This window comes from Somniosus microcephalus, chromosome 5, assembly GCF_052327205.1.
Source record: "Somniosus microcephalus isolate GS21.2 chromosome 5, FLI_Smic_1.0, whole genome shotgun sequence".
NCBI classification, from domain to species: Eukaryota; Metazoa; Chordata; class Chondrichthyes; order Squaliformes; family Somniosidae; genus Somniosus; species Somniosus microcephalus.
In genome coordinates, this window is record NC_140991.1 from 25,471,079 (window position 1) to 25,493,329 (window position 22,251).

General features: G+C 46.4%; 1 long non-coding RNA gene across 2 annotated transcripts in view; it reads right to left on the reverse strand.

Moving 5' to 3' along the window:
- Positions 1 to 22,251, reverse strand: part of LOC147116961 (uncharacterized) — a 51,631-nt gene that overhangs the window by 6,488 nt on the left and 22,892 nt on the right. Inside the window, exon 4 of one of the 2 annotated variants that reach the window (XR_015078336.1) lies at positions 1,322 to 1,479. This is a non-coding gene — a long non-coding RNA (uncharacterized LOC147116961). Of the gene's footprint in view, positions 1 to 1,321; positions 1,480 to 9,478; positions 9,504 to 22,251 lie in introns of those variants that run through there. The other variant, XR_015078337.1, reaches the window with a different exon arrangement.

Here is a 22,251-nt window from a genome sequence, read left to right on the forward strand (position 1 = left end):
TGTGGCTCAGTTGGTAGCACACTCGCCTGAGTCAGAGGGTTGTGGGCTCAAGTCCCACTCCAGGGACTTGAGCACATAAATCTAGGCTGATACTCCAGTGCAGTGCTGAGGGAGTGCTGCACTGTCGGAGATACCATCTTTCGGATGAGACGTTAAACCGAAACCCCGTCTGTTCTCTCAGAGGGACGTAAAAGATCCCATGGCACTAATTTCGAAGAAGAGTAGGGGAGTTCTCCCCGGTCTCCTGGCTAATATTTCTCCTTCAACCAACATTAAAAAAAACATTATCTGGTCATTATCGCTTTGCTGTTTGTGGGAGCTTGCGGAGCACAAATTGGCTGCCGTATTTCCCACATTACAACAGTGATTCCACTTCAAAAAGTACTACATTGGCTGTAAAGCGCTTTGAGACGTCCAGTGGTCGTGAAAGGCGCTATAGAAATGCAAGTTTTTTTTTTAGGAGGGGCCTGAGGATCAGACCTTGGGGCAATACGAGGCGACCACTGGTATGGGAGGAAATGTATTGCCTACACTGGGCCAGCTAGAAATGCAACCAGGACAGGAAGTGGACCACAGAGGAGATGCGGCAGAGGAGCATGGTGTGGTCGACCATATTGAAGACTGCAGAGTGATCAAAGAGCCGAAGAGGCGCCGTGATCACAGTAACCTAGGATATTACTGGTGACGTGGATCAGGGTGGCCTCAGTGCTGTGAATGAGGTGGAAACTGGACTGAAAGGTTTTGGAGGAGGGCAAGTTGGTAGCGGGGGGTTGATAATGAATTCGAGAACCTTAGCGATGAAGGGGGTGGGTGAAAATGGTGGTCATCGGAGCGGACTGAGGTGCCAATCGTGGGCTTTTTGGTGTGTGGGACGATGACGACTGGTTTGAAAGTGAGGGGGTGGTTGGGGTGGGGAGTAAGAAAGGGGGGAAGAAGCCAGAGGAGGGAGTGGTTGACATTGCCTGGTGCACTGGGCCGAGGAAAGATAACTGAGTGGTGAGGAGCTGGTTGGAAGAGGTTCAGGGGGAACAAGTGGTAGATCCCGCAGGGGTGGGGGAGCTGTGGAGAAGTGAGGAAGTATTCTGGGGTCGGGTGGTTCCTAGAGGAAGCTCAAGTGTTGGGAGTTTCGGGCAACTAGTTTACCAAATGAGCCACCGGGAAACCTCCAAACAGGGACATAGAGAATAAAAATCAGTGCACAACCAATCGAGCATTGTCGAAGCCCGATTTAAGTCGTGCAGTAATCTGTGCCATGCACTACCCGTGTGCTGGTACACAACGATAATCGAATTAGCCCTATTGCGTCCTCCTTGACATTTACCTTTGTGCAGTTTCTAAAGTTTGATCCCAGTTGCTTTGGGCTAAAAACAGCTTCATCTTCAGAATGAGCGCTGGCAGGAACGTGGGGGTGGCGGCAATAATCTGGTCGACTGTTTCCAGGCCGGCCTGGAAATTCTGTTCCTTCTGAAGGCAGCGGACCTGTAGTTCAGAAATCAGAATGGGGGGGGGGGGTGGGAGGAAGCCAAAGTTTATTGCAACAAAACACTGTAAGCATCCGTCGTGCAGGACCATGTAAAATTAACTTTCATTATTTTTAAGGGCAGTAATTTTTCCATATGATCAGTGCAGAGCACATTGGTTGACATCCTGAAGTTGACATCCTGAAATTGGTCAGTTCTCAATCTCAGCCTGCCCATCAAGAGATGCGCTACGGGGAAAGGGCGGTGGGGGGCGGGTGGGAGCAGGACTAGCTGAAGTGCTCTTACAGCGAGCCAGCACGGGCTCGACGGGCCGAATGGCCTCCTTCTGAGCTGTAACCATTCTATGATTCGGTGATTCTAAGCAGAGGCTGGTGGTGCTCCCGTTAGGGAGGGATGCGTGAAACTTGAAGTGCGAGTGATGCAGTGACCTCCTCATTGGAACAGGAGTAGGCCATTCATCCCCCCTCCCCCCGCGCCCACTCCGCCATTCAGTCAGATCGTGGACCGATCTGTATCGTAATTGCATTTATCCACCTTGGTTCCATATCATTCGATAACCTTTCCCAACAAAGATCTATCAATCTCGGTTTTGAAATTTTCGATTGACCCCCCCCTAACCTCAACAGCATTTACGGGGAGAGAGTTCCAGATTTCCACTACCCTTTGCGTGAAGCTGTACTTCCTGACATCACCCTCTGGACGGCCTACCTCTAATTTTAAGGTCGTGCCCCTTTGTTCTGGACTCTCCCACCAGAGGAAGCAGTTTCCATCTATCTACCCCATTCAAATCATCTTAAATGCCTCAATTAGATGAGGGTGGTGGTGGTGGGGGAGGGGGGGGCAGTAACTTGCAGCTTAAAGTCTTGCCACAGCACAGAAAGAGGAAGCTGCCTGCAAATAAAAACATTTTGGTAAAAAAAAGTTTTTTTACGATTCTGATTGGGCCTGTGCATGGTCCTACTCTGAGTGTAAGTCATCATAGAGTTATACAGCACGGATAGAGGCCCTTCGGCCCATCGTGTCCGCGCCGGCCATCAAGCCCTGTCTAATCTAATCCCATATTCCAGCATTTGGTCCGTAGCCTTGTATGCAATGGCATTTCAAGTGCTCATCCAAATGCTTCTTGAATGTTGTGAGGGTTCCAGCCTCCACAACCCTTTCAGGCAGTGAGTTCCAGACTCCAACCACCCTCTGGGTGAAAAAGTTCTTTCTCAAATCCCCTCTAAACCTCCCGCCCTTTACCTTGAATCTATGCCCCCTAGTTATTGACCCTTCTACTAAGGGAAAAAGCTCCTTAGTATCCATCCTATCTATGCCCCTCATAATTTTGTACACCTCAATCATGTCCCCCCTCAGCCTTCTCTGCTCCAAGGAAAACAAACCCCATCTGCCCAGTCTCTCTTCATAGCTGAAGTGCTCCAGCCCTGGTAACATCCTGGTGAATCTCCTCTGCACCCTCTCCAAAGCTATCACATCCTTCCTGTAGTGTGGCGACCAGAACTGCACACAGTATTCCAGCTGTGGCCTAACCAGTGTTTTATACAGCTCCATCATAACCTCCTTGCTCTTATATTCTATGCCTCAGCTAATGAAGGCAAGTATCCCATATGCCTTTTTTACCACCTTATCCACCTGTTCCGCCGCCTTCAGGGATCTGTGTACTTGCACACCCAGATCCCTCTGACCCTCCGTCTTGCCTACGGTCTTACCATTCATTGTGTATGCCCACGCTCAGATCTATCAAAAAAAAATCAGCAGGGGCCAGGTGGAAACTCCAGCCTAAAATCTAAGCTGGTGCTTCAGTGCGGCACTGAAGGAGTGTGTGCTGCGTTTTTGGGAGGTGCTGCCCGCCAAATTAGACATCAAACCGAGGCTCTGTCAGGCCTGTGACAGCATTTCAGGTGGGTGTGAAATATTCCAGGACAAGTATCTGAAGAGTGGGGAATTTTCCTGGTCTCCTGGCTAACATCCTTCCCTTAACCCAAAAGTGTCAACTGACCATTCCTCTAACACCGCCTTCAGTGTGCCAGTGCATCCTTTGGCCGTCTGAGGAAGAGAGTGTGTGAAGACAAGGACCTCAAACCCGGTACCAAGCTCATGGTCTACAGGGCAGCAGTGATACCCGCCCTCCTGTATGCCTCACAGACATGGACCATGTACAGCAGGCACCTCAAAAGCACTGGAGAGGCACCACCAACGCTGCCTCCACAAGATCCTGCAAATCCATTGGCAGGATAGGCGCACCAACGTCAGTGTTCTCGCTCAGGCCAACATCCCCAGCATTGAAGCTTTGACCACGCTCGATCAGCTCCGATGGACGGGTCACATTGTCCGCATGCCCGATATGAGACTCCCAAAAGAAGTGCTCTACTCGGAGCTCCGGCACGGCAAGAGAGCCCCAGGTGGGCGGAGGAAACGCTTCAAGGACACCCTCAAAGCCTCCTTGAAAAAGTGCAACATCCCCACTGACACCTGGGAATCCCTGGCCCAAGACCGCACAAAGTGGAGGAGAAGCTTCCGGGAAGGCGCCGAACACCTCGAGTCTCTTCGCCGGGAGCAAGCGGAAGCCAAGCGCAAACAGCGGAAGGCGCGCACGTCAACCCAAGCATCCCACCCACCCGCCCCTTCAACCACCGTCTGCCCCACCTGTGACAGAGACTGTAAGTCCCGCATTGGGCTCATCAGTCACCCGAGAACTGATTTTTAGTGTGGAAGCAAGTCATCCTCAGTTCCGAGGGACTGCCTAAGAAGAAGAAGGAACTCACTGTTTGTGGAGCCTTGCTGTCTGCAAATTGGATCCTGTGTTTGCTCACCTAACTACAGCGACTACACCTTTGGGATGTCCTGAGCGAACGGATAAGATGCTATAGAAACAGAAATTCTTTGCTAATGTGCACGCCTAATGCAACCTTTTTTTTCCCCCAACTCTTGTCATGGGAGATGTTTACCAAATTGTAAGTCACAAAATCAGCAGGTAACAGCTCACCTTTCCCATCAGACCAAACGCATCTTTCGAATCCTGCAGCCTTTCTTCCAGATAACTGATGGCCTTCTTTAAATTACCATTCTTGTTACCCGTTAGTTCAATCTGTGGTGTATGTGCCTTTAAGAGCCCCTGTGTACTGTAATGCCGGTAGTGGCCACTTGGGCTATATAAGCCTGTATAGTGTCTTGTATCTGTTAGTTCACCTCCAGACTTTGTCCAGTAAACACCAGTTAAACCAACTCCTGCATTCCGTGTCTCCATTAACACACGGATACAACAGTGGCGACGAATTGGAAACGGACTTACCTGCAATTCGGCAGCACCTCAAGGAGATCGATTCCTCAGACGAAAGTCGAAGAAAAAAAAAAGAAAAAACTGTGGTTTCACCAGCTAGCCGGGCTGGTGGCAGGTACTGCAATAATCCTTCCTGGGCGGCGGGCTGGGGCTCGATCGGCTGGCTCTGCAGCGGGGCCGAGCAGCGAAGGCGGAGGCAAACAGAGACGAAGGGTGGAGCACTCGGGAGACGGCCAGCTCTGCAAAGCAGGTCAGCGTTCGGACCAAGCAGAGGGAGGGGAAAGTCCCAGAGAGTCTGGCGGGAACGAGTCTCCGACTATTAAAAATATCTGTATAAATAAAAACCGCGGAGAACAGCGTTGTCAGCAACGACAGCGGCGGGAAAGCGCGGGAGGCGCCATTTTTTTCCTCGGCAGGAAAGAAAGGAAAGCGCGGGAGGCGCCATTTTTTTTTCAGGATGCCTAAGACTGGCAATATTACTGCTTTCGATAGTGATGTGGAGGATTGGACCACATATGTGGAAAGAGTGGAGGTATATTGCACAGCGAATGAAATAGAGGATGATAAAAAGGCATCGATACTTCTAAATCTAATGGGCGCAAAGACATACGGGCTGTTGCGAAACTTAATCACTCCAGCCAAACCGATGGACAAGAATTTTAAGGAGATTGTTGATACCCTACAGGAGCACTTAAACCCAACACCGCTGCTGATAGCGGAACGATTCAGATTCTTCAGGAGGAATCAGCACAAGAATGAAAGTAACGCTGATTACCTCACCGAATTAAGGAAGCTGTCAAAGCACTGCCAATTCAGAGCAGGACTGGCAGATTCTCTTCGAGACAAATTCGTCTGCGGTCTCCTAAGTGATGGAACACAGAAAAGACTACTTTCTGAGAAAGATTTAACACTGGACAAGGCTTTCAGTGTGGCTGTATCATACGAAGCAGCAGCAAGAGGAGCTGCAGAGATACAGCAAAAGCCACAGGACTTCGGCACCCATGAAATGACACAGGGTTGAGAGAGATGTTATCGCTGCGGCAGATCCACCCATGACCAGAGGGACTGCTGGTTCAAGGACAAAGCATGCATGCAATGCGGAAAGATGGGACACATTGCATGTGTATGCCGATCTGGAAACAAAAAATCCACTGACAGAAAAAAAATCAATAAGGAAAAGTACAGAAAGGTACAAATGATGACAGACAGTAGCTCCGAAGACCAGAAGAGCGATAGCGACTCCAGAAACAAGAGACTAAGCTGTCTCAAATTACATAATGTAATTGCCAAAGAAGATTACCAGACCATTTGGGTTACCCTCACGATAGCGGGGTCCCCAGTTAAAATGGAGCTAGATACAGGATCAGCTCTGACCGTCATAAGTCGACGGGATTACGAGCGGCTATTTCCGCATATACCTTTGAAAGACACATCCATTATCTTGAAAACATATACGGGGCAGAAAGTATACCCCAGAGGGAAAATAAGGGTGCCTGTTGTATACAACGGCAAGGAAATACAGAAGTTGTATTTATACGTTCTGCAAGATGGTGGTCCACCGCTGTTGGGACGTGAATGGATCAGGAAGATACGTTTAGACTGGCACTCCATTCAGGCACTGACGGTGACCAGTAAGAAAAAAAATGATGATGACGTCATACCTGAACGATTAAAAGACATCTTGGCCAACGCCAAAGAAGTGTTCCAACAGGAACTAGGAACCTTGAAAGGCGTCACCGCCTCAATAAAAGTGGAAGATGCGGCAATTCCCAAGTTTAAGGCAAGGCCGGTGCCATACGCAATTCGTCCAGCAGTCGAGGCAGAGCTGGAGAATTTGGAAAAGACAGGCGTGTTATCCAAGATAGATTGGAGCGAGTGGGCAACACCCATCGTCCCGGTCATGAAGAAAACGTTGAATAATGATAAATCTGAAGAACAAAGAAAAATTCGCATCTGTGGGGACTTCAAGGTGACTGTAAACCCGGTCCTTCACACGGTACAGTATCCTCTTCCGAGGATAGAAGATATTTTCGCCTCACTATCCGGAGGGAAACGTTTCACCAAAATTGACTTGGCACAGGCATATCTACAGATGGAGGTTGAGGAGGCCTCTAAAAAGTATCTCACGATAAACACACACAAAGGCCTGTACCAGTATAATCGACTGGTTTTCGGAGTAGCATCAGCTCCAGCTATCTGGCAAAGAGCTATGGAGCTAGTCCTCCAAGGGATTCCGGGGACTCAATGCTACCTAGACGACATCCTTGTAACAGGAGAAAACGACAACGAGCACCTTGCCAATTTGGAGCACGTGCTCACTAGGCTGAGAGAACGGGGCCTACAAGCAAATCGCCCCAAGTGCAAATTTTTCAAGAAACAAATATCATATTGTGGCCACATAATTAACGAAGAAGGGTTGCATAAGTCACCTGAAAAAATTGAAGCGGTCATAAAAGCCCCAGCACCTGAAAATGTCTCAAAATTAAGGTCATTCCTGGGATTGATAAATTACTATCATAAATTTTTACCGAACTTGTCAACTGTTCTGCACCCTCTTAACGAACTGCTACAAACGGGAGTAATTTGGAAATGGAGCGAAGACTGTAAACGTGCCCTCCATAAATGTAAAGGCTTGATCACGTCCAAGGAAGTTTTGGCTCATTACAACCCATCACTGCCAATCAGACTGGCGTGCGATGCATCCCCTTACGGCGTAGGAGCGTTATTATCACATAGATTCCCTGATGGCTCGGAGTGGCCAATAGCTTTTGCGTCACGCTCATTGAACTCAGCTGAGCGTAACTATGCCCAGATCGACAGGGAAGCACTCAGCCTGGTATGGGGAGTGAAGAAATTCAACCATTACCTACACGGACAAAAATTTACCTTGTTGACTGACCAGCAACCCCTCGTCTCCATATTCAACCCTAAAAAGGGCGTTCCCATTATGACACAGCGCAAAGGCTACAGAGGTGGTCCCTTTTCCTAGGGGCACACCAATATGACACAGAATACAAAGGATCAAAACAGCATGGAAATGCTGATGGTTTATCGCGTCTACCGTTGCCAACGGTAGAAGAGGCACCTACAGTGGACCCAGTGGAAATGTTCCACTCAACCATAGTGGAATGTCTACCAGTAACAAATTCTACCATTGAAAAGGAAACGAGAAATGACCCGACTCTCTCACGAGTCTACGATTTAACGGTGAAGGGATGGCCAGCACATGGCAAACCACTGTTGCCAGCATTCTCGCAAAGAAAAGAACAGCTGTCAGTGTGCCAAGGAACCTTGATGTGTGGATCCAGAGTGGTGATTCCACCCAAACTCCAGGATAAAGTGCTAAAGGAGCTTCACGAGGGGCATCTGGGTGGAGTGAAAATGAAGAACCTAGCCAGAGCGTTTGTGTGGTGGCCAGGTATCGATGGAGACATCGAAGAAATGACCAAGGGCTGTCTAGGATGCCAGAAGGTCCAAAACGCCCCACCACAAGCCCCTCTACATCCATGGGAGTGGCCCTCATCTCCATGGCAAAGGGTGCACATCGACTTTGCTGGTCCATTTATGGACTCAATATTCTTAATCGCGGTTGATGCACACTCCAAGTGGCCGGAGGTAATAAAGATGTCCTCCACCACCACGGAAAAAACCATCACAGTATTAAGGACCATATTTGCCAGGAATGGGCTGCCTGAACAGATCTGTTCTGATAATGGACCGCAATTTGTGTCCGAAGAATTCAGGAAGTTCTTAAAAAACAATGGGGTTAAGCACTACACGTCCGCCCCATACCATCCCGCCACCAATGGATTGGCTGAAAGGTTTGTCCAGACCTTCAAGAAGGCCATAAAGGTTATGGGTAATGAAGACATTAATCTACAGCATAAGGTAGATAACTTCTTGTTTGCCTACAGGAATGCAACACATGTGGTTACAAACCAAACTCCCGCCATGATGTTTTTCAATAGAAGACTAAGATGCCGGCTGGATTTGATCAAGCCAAACATCAGAAGGGACGTAGAGAACCGGCAATTTCAAGGCATGAATGAAAGGCCAACTAGAACCTTCCAGATAGATGAATAAGTTTTGGCCCGGGACTACCGTACCGAGAAATGGCAGCCTGGAACTATTTGCACACGACTAGGACCGCTGATGTATACCGTGGACATTGGAGAAAGCATAATAAGGCGCCATGCTGACCAGATCATAGAGTCATCCGAAAAGGGACAACCTACACCACCACTCTATACGCCTAATGATGAAGCAGAGATACCCATAGTATCTACCTCCGATCCGGTGATACTGGAACCAGATGAACCCGACACTGGCATTCAAGCCGAATCGACCTTGCCAAAAAAACTTACTACACCACCGAAAACTACTACACCACCGAGGCGTTATCCGGACCGAGTCAGGAAGCCTCCAGAGAGACTGACTTATAATTGATTAACTGCAGCAAATGTGTAGATTATTGTTCTTGTACACATGTTAATAACAATTACTTAAAATGTTATGTACTGGTTGTCTAAAAGGGGAGGAATTGTGGTGTATGTGCCTTTAAGAGCCCCTGTGTACTGTAATGCCGGTAGTGGCCACTCGGGCTATATAAGCCTGTATAGTGTCTTGTATCTGTTAGTTCACCTCCAGACTTTGTCCAGTAAACACCTGTTAAACCAACTCCTGCATTCCGTGTCTCCATTAACACACGGATACAACACAATCCATCCTTTAAGTATTAATGTCTGGCAGTATAAACAATATGGATTCGGATTAGTTCTATTGATGGGACCGCTGTCACGTTTCCTCCCTAGCTCAGCTCGATTCTAGGCAGGTGCGCATACGCACTTAAAACTGCCCTTAAAACTGCTTTAGTGCCATGCCTGTACCATTAGCTCCTAATGCGTGAGGGAGTGCTGCACTGTCGGAGGTGCCGTCTGTCGGATGAAACGTTAAACCGAGGCCCCGTCTGCTCTCTCAGGTGGACGCAAAAGATCCCACGGCCACTATTCCGAAGAACAGCAAGGGAGTTCTCCCCCTGGTGTCACTCCCTCAACCAACATTACTAAAAAAAAAACAGATTATCTGGTCATTATCATATTGCTTTTTGTGGGATCTTGCTGTGTGTAAATTGGCTGCTGCGTTTCCCATGTTACAACAGCGACTACACTTCAAAAAAAGGTTCCAGATGGATTGGAGGGTAGCTAATGTTACCCCACTATTCAAAAAAGATGGTACAGTAGAGAGAAAACGGGGAATTACAGACCGGTAAGCCTGACATCGGTAGTGGGGAAAATGCTAGAGTCCATCATAAAAGATGTAATAGCAGAGCACTTGGAAAACAGTGACAGGATCGGACAAAGTCAACATGGATTCACAAAAGGTAAATCGTGCTTGACTAATCTACTGGAATTTTTGGGGGATGTAACTGGTAAAATAGATAAGGGAGAACCAGTGGATGTGGTGTATCTGGACTTTCAGAAGGCCTTCGATAAGGTCCCGCATAAGAGATTAGCATGTAAAGTTAAGGCACATGGGATTGGGGGCAAGGTATTGACTTGGATAGAGAACTGGTTGGCAGACAGAAAGCAAAGAGTTGGAATAAACGGGTCTTTTTCCGAATGGCAGGCAGTGACTAGTGGGGTACCACAGGGATCGGTCCTTGGACCCCAGCTATTCACAATATATATAAATGATCTGGACAAGGGAACTAGATGTAATATCTCCAAATTTGCAGACGACACAAAGCTGGGTGGGCGTGTGTGCTGTGAGAAGGATGTCGAGAAACTCCAGGATGATTTGGACATGTTGGGTGATTGGGCAAAAACATGGCAGATGCAATATAACGTGGATAAATGTGAGGTTATCCACTTTGGTGGCAAAAACAGGAAGGCAGATTATTATCTAAATGGCAATAGATTGGGAGAAGGGGAAGTGCAACAAGACCTGGGCGTCCTTGTGCACCAGTCGCTGAAGGTAAGCATGCAGGTGCAGCAGGCGGTTCAGAAGGCAAATGGTATGTTGGCCTTCGTTGCGAGAGGGTTTGAGTACAGGAACAAGGATGTCTTGCTGCAGTTGTACAGGGCCTTGGTGAGACCACATCTTGAGTATTGTGTGTAGTTTTGGTCGCCTTATCTGAGGAAGGATGTTCTTGCCATGGAAGGAGTTCAGCGAAGATTCACCAGGCTGATACCTGGGATGGCAGGAATGACGTATGAGGAGAGATTGGGTCAATTGGACTTGTACTCGCTGGAGTTTAGAAGAATGAGAGGTGATCTCATTGAAACTTATAAAATTCTGACAGGAATGGACAGACTAGATGCAGGAAGGATGTTCCCGATGGTCGGGGAGTCCAGAACCAGGGGACACAGTCTAAGGATAAAGGGTAGGCCATTTAGGACAGAAATGAGGAGGAATTTCTTCACCCAGAGAGTGGTGAACCTGTGGAACTCTCTACCACAGAAGGTGGTGGAGGCCAGTTCATTAAATATGTTCAAGAAGGATTTGGATATATTTCTTAAGGCTAAAGGGATCAAGGGGTATGGGGAGAAAGCAGGGACTGGGTACTGAATTTGGATGATCAGCCATGATCGCATTGAATGGCAGAGCAGGCTCGAGGGGCTGAATGGCCTACTCCTGCTCCTATCTTCTATGTTTCTATATTTCATTGGCTGTAAAGCGCTTTGGGACGTCCCGAGGTCGTGAAAGGTGCTATGTAAATGAAGGACCAGGTCCAGGACCAGGACCGATCCTTGGTCAATGCTGAGCTAGCCAACCTCAATCAAAATGGTGCTACTTTTGCCCTCAGCATCCTTGGGTTGGTGGGGGGCAGCAATTAGAAAGGGTTGCCATTGCTTTTCGGTATCCTTGCTGGAAATGCATGCATTGATCTTGGGTAAGGGCGGGATTCAGCTCAACCTTAATACCTCCTGCAAGCAATTAGCCTGTTGAGGGCTTTCACATGACTAACGGGCCACTTAACCCATGCGCACCCCTGCAAGGAAAGGAGGGGAGAAGAGAAAAATCGGCAGATGGAAAATAATTTAAAGAACGAGGCAACCAAAAAGTTGACAGATCTAACATTACAAGCTTAAAGCTCATAGAATCATACAGCACAGAAGGAGGCCATTCAGCCCATCGTTGTCTGTGCCGGCTCTTTGAAAGAGCTATTCAATTAGTCAGACTCTCCTGCTCTTTCCCCATAGCCCTGCAGGTTTTTCCCATTCAAGTATTTATCCAATTCCCTTTTGAAAGTTACTATTGAATCTGTTTCCGCCATCCTTTCCGGCAGCGCGTTCCACATCGCAACAACTCGCTGGTCCAACAAACCATCTGGGCACGTTTAAAAGTTTAAAATGTAAGTTAGACTCTGCATCAGTCCAACACAGAAAGCACTGTTGTTGTAAAATCTGCTACATTAAACTTTCAACATTAAGCATTTTCCGCAGTTGGTGGTCCAGGTTTCAAAGCTCAGACCATACTGAGTTAGCTGAACGTGTAACTGAACGTGTAACAAGTCCCAATTCTCAAACTTTTTTTGGTTTGTGTGTGTCTATAAGGGAGAAATAAGCTTTGATGGTTACGGTCTTTTAGTTGTCGTATAAATCACGTATTTTTTTTTATTGGTAGCGGAGGATTGATCCAGGTGAGGCTTAAATGGTCCAATATACTGTATAACTATACTTGCAGAAGGGAGTTTGCCAAGGGGCATGCACATTACGAGGATGTTGCCTGGGCTGGGGAATTTTAGCTATGAGGAAAAATTGGATAGGCTGGGGTTGTTTTCTTTGGAACAGAGGAGGCTGAGGGGAGACCTAATTGAGATGCATAAAATTATGAGGGGCCTAGATAGAATGGATAGGAAGGACCTATTTCCCTTAGCAGAAGGTTCAATTGTAATGATCAATAACATGTCATTCTAGAGTGGTACACTAGATGGAGCCGTAGAGCTGTATATTTAGTTGTATGTGTTTAAGACTACACTACCCACGATGCACTAGGCTACCCACAAGGCAGTAGTCAAGATGGCTGCCTGCACACAGAGGTACACATGCTGGATCTCTACAGATGCTGTACCTAGAGAACGTGTACTGAATAAATGACTAGCTAGAAGCTAGCTGTTCATAATAAGAATGTCTAGTTATTAATGAACATAACATGGTACCAGGAGTTGTGAAAATCTGCTAAACATTGTGAAACGCGACATGGAGACTTTGAAACCACCGAAGGGTTTGAACCTCACGGGAAATGTCGACTACAATTGGCGGGCTTTCAAACAACAATTCGAACTCTACATTGCTGCCATTGGGTACGGTACGAAGCCAGACGCAAGGAAGATAGCGTTGCTGCTTACGGTTGCAGGCCCACAGGCGATAGAGGTATTTAATACGTTTGTATTTACTCCAGAGGAGAACAGAGAAAAATTAGACGATGTGCTAAAGAAATTTGATACACATTGTTCTCCCAAAAAGAACGAAACCTATGAGAGGTACATGTTCCGTTCAAGGACACAACAGCAAAATGAGACTTTTGATAGCTTTGTGACCGATCTGAAACTGAAAGCACAGACATGTAATTTCTTTGAGCTGAAAGCATCCATGATTCGTGACCAAATTGTGTTTGGTATTCATGATAAAAAGGTCAGGGAATGTCTGTTGAGAGAAACCGAACTAACATTGGAAAATGCTGTGAAAATATGCCAAGCCAGTGAGCTAGCTCAAAAGCATGCGAAGACGTTCAGTGAAATCAATAATGATATGATTGTAGTAATGCTGCTGTCGGTGCTGTGTCCTACAAGGGGAAGAAATGTGGGCAGAACAGAAATGAAAAGCAATCGGAGGATGACATTTTTAATTGTAAACGCTGTGGTTACAAACACCAGTTAAAACAATGCCCAGCATTTGGAAAAATGTGCACAAAATGTCATGGAAAGAATCACTTTGCCAAACAATGCTTTTCAAAAGTAAAAACAAAGAAAGGGCAACGAGTTAATGTGATTGAGGACACAAGTGAGACATTTTTTGTAGGAATGGTGTCATGTGACAATATAGAAAAGGATACAGAAAATGTGCAGCCCTCAGGAATAAACAATGCTGAACATAAAGTTAATGCAGTAAAAGAGGACAAATGGATGATCCCACTGCAGGTAAATGGAGCATTAGTTACATTGAAACTAGACACTGGGGCAAAAGCAAACTTAATCAGTATGAGTGACATTAAAAACATGAAAGAAAAGCCCAAAATACAGAAAAAGTCACTATTACTGAAGAGCTATAATGGACAGAAAATAGATAGCTTAGGTGTATGCAGACTTAAAGTGACAGTCAAAGACAAAGTGCATCATCTCATGTTTTCTGTTGTGGCTGAAGGACTTGATTCACTACTGGGTGACAAAGCTTGAGGACTTAGAACTGGTCAAGAGAGTATACCGTATAAACTGTGCCATAAGCAGACCAGATGACTCAGTGGATTCTGTAGTGAGTAATTTCCAGGATGTGTTCAAAGGATTTGGAGTTCTACCATTCACTTACAAGATCCAGCTAAAGGAGGATGCTCAGCCAGTGGTACATGCTCCACAAAGAGTTCCAGCACCCCTGCGTGACCGGCTCAAGAAAGAACTGGACAGAATGACCACACTAGGAGTCATCAGGAAAGTCGAAGAGCCAACAGACTGGGTTAACTCTATGGTATGTGTGAAGAAAAAGAACAATGATCTAAGAATATGCATGGATCCAAAGGACTTAAATGCAAACATAAAATGTGAACACTACCAGATTCCCAAGCGAGAAGAAATCACCAGTGAAATGTCAGGTGCCAGATACTTTACAAAACTCGATGCCTCACAAGGATTTTGGCAACTAAAACTGGATGAAGAGAGCACCAAATACTGTACCTTCAACACACCATTTGGCAGGTATTGTTTCCTCAGAATGCCTTTCGGGATAATATCTGCATCTGAAATCTTTCATAGAGCGATGGAACACATAATTGAAGGTCTGGAAGGAGTTCGGGTCTATGTTGATGACATCATCATCTGGGGTTCCACATTGAAAGAACACAATGAGAGACTGACTAAAGTGCTACAGAGCATACGCCGGAATGGACTGAAGCTCAACAAAGCCAAGTGTCAGTATGGCATCCAGGAAGTCACTTTCCTAGGAGATAATCTATCTGGTAAAGGAATAGAGCCAGATATGGAAAAAGTAAACACCATACTCAAAATGCCCCGACCCACTGACAAAAAAAGGAGTGCTACCCATCATGGGGATGATAAACTTCATTGGAAAGTTCATTCCTAACTTGTCAGCCAAGACAACCTGTCTGCGAGACCTGCTACATAAAACAAATGAGTTCGCATGGACAGAAAGACATGAACAAGAGTGGATGAACCTCAAAACAGTGCTGACAACCACACCTGTACTCACTTTCTTTGACCCAACAAAGAGAATCAAAGTGTCAACGGATGCATCAAAGGATGGCCTAGGCGCGGTCTTGCTACAAGTAGAGGGTGAAGATTGGAAGCCTGTTGCCTATGCCTCCAGGTCTATGACTGATTCTGAGTGTCGATACGCCCAGATTGAAAAGGAATGTCTAGGCTTGGTAGTTGGACTAGAAAAGTTTCATGGCTACATATATGGACTTCCCACCTTCACAGTTGAGACAGACCACAGCCCACTGGTTGCCATCATAAAAAAGAACCTGAATGAGATGTCTCCAAGGATTCAACGACTCATGATGAAGCTGCAAAGATATGACTTTGAACTGATCTACACACCAGGCAAATACATAGTGTTAGCAGATGCACTATCCCGAGCACCCACAATGAGTCATGTGAGCTCTACTGAAGAAGACGTGGATGTTCATGTGAGTATGGTCACCGCTGCGCTGCCCGTGTCAGACACAAAATCAAAGCAAATAGCAGAAGAAACAGTAAAAGATACAGTGTTACAAACAGTAATAGAAAACATTCATCATGATTGGCCAAAAGGTTCCTGTCCAAAATACTTTCACATAAGGTCAGAATTGAGTGTCGCAAGTGGACTATTACTAAAACAGAACAGAATGCGTGGCTAAAGAGTTGGTGTAGGGGGGAGGGTTTTACTTTCCTGGATCACTGGGCCTGCTTCTGGGAAAGGTGGGACTTGTACAAGTCGGACGGGTTGCACCTGAACCAGAGCGGGACAAATATCCTTGCGGGGAGGTTTGCTAGCACTGTCGGGGGGGGTTTAAACTAACTTGGCAGGGGGATGGGATACAGAGGGAAGCTGAAATAGGGGGGGATGTGCTGCCAATTATGGAGGAAAAAACAAGTCAGCTTGGTAGACAGGGCAAATATATAAGGGCAAGGCTGGATGGCATCTATTTTAATGCAAGGAGTCTTGCAAATAAGGTGGATGAACTGAAGGTGTTGATAAACACATGGGAGTATGATATTGTTGCTATCACGGAGACATGGTTGAGGGAGGGGCAAGACTGGCAGCTCAATATTCCGGGGTACAGAATCTTCAGGCGAGACAGAGGGGGAGGTATAAGAGGAGGGGGTGTCGCAATATTAATTAAGGAGTCAATTACTGCAGTAAGGAGGGATGATATATTAGCAGGGTCCTCTAATGAGGCCATATGGGTGGAGCTTAAAAACAAAAAGGGGGCAAGCACTTTGCTGGGAGTGTACTATAGGCCTCCAAACAGTCAGGGGGAAATAGAGGAACAGATATGTAGGCAAATCTCAGAGAAATGTGCAAATAATAGGGTAATAATAATGGGGGATTTCAACTTCCCCAATATTAACTGGGATAGTCAAAGTGTGAAAGGCTCAGAGGGTGTAGAATTCTTAAAGTGCATCCAGGAGAGCTTTTTGAGCCAGCATGTAGAAAGTCCTACAAGAGAGGGGGCGATACTGGACCTAATTCTAGGGAATGTGGCCGGCCAAGTGGAAAAAGTGCTAGTAGGTGAGCACTTTGGTGATAGTGACCATAATATGGTAAGATTTAAGGTGGTCATGGAAAAGGACAGGGATGGGCCGGAAATAAAGGTTCTAAATTGGGGGAAGGCCGATTTTAATAGGATAAGGCAGGATCTGGCCAAAATGGACTGGGATCAGCTACTTGTAGGAAAATCCGCATCGGAGCAATGGGAGGCTTTCAGAAGGGAGATTGAGATCATACAAGGGCAACATGTTCCCATAAATGTCAAGAGTGGTTCCAAAAACCACAGGGAACCGTGGATGTCAGGGGATATACGGGAATGGATTAGGAAAAAAAGGAGGGCTTTTGGTAGATACAAAAGGCTAAAGACGGAGGAAGCCCTAGAGGAGTACAAAAAGTGCAGGGGGATACTTAAAAAAGAAATTAGGAGATCAAGGAGGGGCCATGAAATAACACTGGCGAGCAAAATAAAGGAAAATCCGAAGATGTTTTATAAGTATATTAAGGGTAAAAGGATAACTAGGGAAAAAATAGGGCCCATTAGGGACAAAAGTGGCAATCTGTGTGTGGAGCCGGAAGATGTAGGAGGGGTTCTAAATGAATTTTTTGCATCTGTTTTCACTATGGAGAAGGACGATGTAGACATAGAAATAGGGCGGGGGGACTGTGATATGCTCGAACATATTAACATCGAGAGGGAGGAGGTATTGGCGGTTATAGCTGGCCTAAAAATGGATAAATCCCCAGGCCCGGATGAAATGTACCCCAGGCTGCTGTGTGAGGCAAAGGAGGAGATTGCGGGGGCTCTAACACATATATTCAGGACCTCTCTGGCCACAGGGGATGTGCCAGAGGACTGGAGAACCGCTAATGTAGTACCATTATTCAAGAAGGGTAGTAGGGAAAAACCGGGGAACTACAGGCCAGTGAGCCTAACATCAGTGGTAGGAAAATTACTGGAAAAAATCCTGAGGGACAAAATTTGTCTCCACTTGGAGAGGCAAGGATTAATCAGGGATAGTCAACATGGCTTTGTCAAGGGAAGATCATGTCTGACTAATTTGATTGAATTTTTTGAGGGGGTGACTAGGTGTGTGGATGAGGGTAACGCAGTGGATGTGGTATACATGGATTTCAGTAAGGCCTTCGATAAAGTCCCGCACAGGAGACTGGTCAAGAAGGTAAGAGCCCATGGAATCCAGGGTGCCTTGGCACATTGGATACAAAACTGGCTTAGTGGCAGAAGGCAGAGGGTGATGGTCGAAGGTTGTTTTTGTGACTGGAAACCTGTGGCCAGTGGGGTACCACAGGGATCGGTGCTGGGTCCCTTGCTGTTTGTGGTCTACATTAATGACTTGGATATGAATGTAAAGGGTATGATCAGTAAATTCGCGGATGATACTAAAATTGGTAGGGTGGTAAATAGCGAGGAGGGTAGCCTCAGTCTGCAGAACGATATAGATGGGTTGGTCAGATGGGCGGAACAGTGGCAAATGGAATTTAACCCGGAAAAGTGCGAGGTGATGCACTTTGGGGGGTCTAACAAGGCAAGGGAATACACAATGAAGGGAAAGACCCTAGGCAAGACGGAGGGTCAGAGGGATCTGGGTGTGCAGGTACACAGATCCCTGAAGGCGGCGGAACAGGTGGTAAAAAAGGCATATGGGATACTTGCCTTCATTAGCCGAGGCATTGAATATAAGAGCAAGGAGGTTATGATGGAGCTGTATAAAACACTGGTTAGGCCACAGCTGGAATACTGTGTGCAGTTCTGGTCGCCACACTACAGGAAAGATGTGATCGCGTTAGAGAGGGTGCAGAGGAGGTTCACCAGGATGTTACCAGGGCTGGAGCGCTTCAGCTATGAAGAGAGACTGGGCAGATTGGGTTTGTTTTCCTTGGAGCAGAGGAGGCTGAGGGGGGACATGATTGAGGTGTACAAAATTGTGAGGGGCATAGATAGGATGGATGCTGAGGAGCTTTTCCCCTTAGTAGAGGGGTCAATAACTAGGGGGCATAGATTCAAGGTAAAGGGCGGGAGGTTTAGAGGGGATTTGAGAAAGAACTTTTTCACCCAGAGGGTGGTTGGAGTCTGGAACTCACTGCCTGAAAGGGTTGTGGAGGCAGAAACCCTCACAACATTTAAGAAGCATTTGGATGAGCATTTGAAATGCCATAGCATACAAGGCTACGGGCCAAATGCTGGAATATGGGATTAGATTAGACAGGGCTTGATGGCCGGCATGGACACGATGGGCCGAAGGGCCTCTATCCGTGCTGTATTACTCTATGACTCTATGACTCTATGACTCTAATAGTCATTCCACAGGCTCTACGTCAAGACATGCTCAAAATGATTCATGAGGGACACCTCGGAATTGAAAAATGCAAAAGGAGAGCAAGAGACACTGTTTATTGGCCTGGCATAAATAAGGACATTGAGAACATGATAGGCAAATGTGAGACATGTCAGAAACACCAAAACAAACAAACAAAGGAACCAATGATAGTAGCTGACATACCAACAGCACCATGGCAAAAGGTTGGTATGGACCTCTTTCATTTAAATGGTAAAGAATATCTAATAGTGATTGACTACTGCCTTGTGGGTAGCCTAGTGCATCGTGGGTAGTGTAGTCTTAAACACATACAACTAAATATACAGCTCTACGGCTCCATCTAGTGTACCACTCTAGAATGACATGTTATTGATCATTACATCAATAACCAGGGGACATAGATTTAAAGTAATTGGTCGGCGGTTTGGAGGTGATTTGAGGAGAAATGTTTTCACCCAGAGGGTGGTGGGGGTTTGGAACTCACTGCCTGAAAGGGTGGTAGAGGCAGAGACCCTCATCACATTTAAAAAGTACTTGGATCGGCACTTGAGGTGCCATAACGTACAAGGCTACGGACCAAGTGCTGGAAAGTGGGATTAGGGTGGATAGCTCTTTGCCAGAACGGACAAGATGGGCCGAATGGTCTCCTTCTGTGCTGTAAATTTCTGTGAAATAACTAACTCAGCACAGATTGGGGACCACACCTCGGATCTTCTGAATCTGTATAGCTCAGTACTGCAGTGGGCAGTGTTAAATCTGTGAGTTGTTCAAGTAATTAATACTCAGACTTAATCAGTAACAATAAAACAGGTCTTTACTGGTTGGAGGTAGGGACTATACGTAGGTCTTTACTTCATGCCCACAGGCGGGAACTAAGGGGAGATCAGTACCCACAGTACTATTTATACCCCTATGGCCAGGAGTGGTACTGCGTATCACTACGCCCAACAAGTAGTGCAGTCCTGTCCATAGGTTCAAAGTAGCACACATATTACATACACAACATTCCTCCCTTCCTAGCTTTACAGTCATCTCCCCATTTAACATAACGTAATAACATATATACATATATAACTTCAGGTTTACATAACAGAATAACATAGATACATAGATAACTTCATGTCAAAACAGATCACAGATTCAGTCTCTGCGGAAAACAGTTCACAGATTCAATCTCTGTGGTGGAGTCGGTTCACGTTGCTGGAGTGACTCATTCAATAGTCCTTCCATGGATTTAACAGTTTGAACTTCCGAACTGAATTGGCTCCGTTCGGAGGGACCACGTGTGTGATCTGGTAGAGGTAATAATGGTTCAGATGGGTCATCTTCTGTTTCGACTTTTCCTTTTCTGCTTCTTGGAGACTCTCTGGGCTCCACTGTCAGCTGCCAGCTGCATGCGCAGTTCCTCCTTCTCTCCCTCCTTTTTCCGTAGTAGAGCCACCTTCTCCCGATGTTCCGTAGACTTTCGGTGCTCCTCCATGATTTCTGTATGGTGGGAGTCGAAGTTACAAGTTGGGCAGGACAGGACATAGTAATATTCGGTGTCGTCCTGATCTAGGCCAGCGAGAGGGTCTTCTATTTCCTCCATACCCAGCTGGGCGTTAGCCAGCTTTTGTTCCAAGTCCAGACATCTTTCCTGAAGAGACTTCTTCATGCGTACCTCTTCATCCAGCTTTTTCTGGGCTTTCAGCAAGTCGTTTACTAATGACCTCATTTGAGATTTTACTACTTCAACTTCTTTTGGAGATTGATTGATCGGACTATTCAATCCCTCTACCGGAGCAGCTGTTTCAGCGGTCTGTTGTTCTACGTTGACGTGAGTCAGCGTACTTTTGGCATCCAAGGGCTGCTCTGTTGCAGTCATCTCAGTCTGTGTTGCCACCTCAGCTCTTCCAATAACCTTTGAGAGCTCCGAACCCCTTTCGTTTGAATATTGAAGTTCGTGTTCAAGTTTTTCCCATTTCAGAGTCCTGTCCTTCAGCATATGCAGGAGTTGGCTGACCGTTAACTCCTCTGACATCAGACGTTTTGTGTGCTCCTGCTCCATTTTCTCCATCAGCTGCTTCTGTTGTCTTTCCAGATTCTCCAACTCTATATCAAAGAACTCTTTCGTTGCATTCAACTCTTGCTCACAACGGCGAAGCATTTGTTCTAATTGCTGTTGTAGTTTGAAATGGAGTTGAGTTCGAGCCCGGTGTCCCTCAGAAATGGGCACATCAGTAGACTTGCCAGACTCAGAATCCACAGTTAAACTATGTTGTTGTTGCTCAGTGGAATTCTGTGCTGAAACTTTGTCTTTTGCACCTGAGTTGGGCATACCATCATCCGTTCCAGAGTCTGGGCCGACTATCTTCACCGAGTTCTCACTCGTTATTGTTTGTAGGAAATGCCAGTCCATATTCATTTTCCTAATCCACTCCCGTCCTAGTAGTGGAGGACCTCCTTCAGATATCACATATAAGTCCATTATTTGACTGTCTTCGCCCTTGTGGACCACTGCAACCTCTATTTTCCCGATGGGGTACACTCTTTGCCCCGTGTATGTTTCCAATATAATCCCCGTATCCTGTAGGGGAATATGTTGGAATAACTTTCCGTAATCTTTCTTATTTATGACCGTCAATGCCGATCCAGTGTCCAATTCCAGTTTTACTTGGACTCCTTCTATCTGAAGAGTGACCCAAATTGTCTGGAGGTCTGCACCCTTACCAGCGTTGAGTACTCTTAAGCTAGCCAGTTCATTACTGCTAGCGTCTGAATCGGACTCCTGTTCGGTCACCTTGTGTACCTTTGCGTATTTTCCTTGCGGTGACTTCTTGTTGCTGGTCTTCTTCGCTGACCTGCATACTCTAGCTATATGTCCAAGCCTACCACAAGTTCTACATTCTTGGTTTTTAAACCAACACTGGTTCTGATCATGCGTTGTCTTTCCACAACGATAACATTTGCCAGAACTCACACCCAATTTGTGTGCACTGAGCTCCGGTGACCGTAGCTGCATTACTGCCGTGCCTCTCGCTGCGGCTTCGTGTGCTGCTGCCATAGTGACCGCCTTCTCAAGCGTCAGCTCATTCTCCTCGAGCAGTCGCTTTTGTGTATCCTGTTTAAATAAACCACACACAAATTTGTCTCGAAGTGCCTCTGTCAGTCCCGTTCCAAACTGGCAATATTTCGCTAATTTACGCAATTCCAGCAAATAATCAGCATTGCTTTCATGCTGTAGCTGCCTT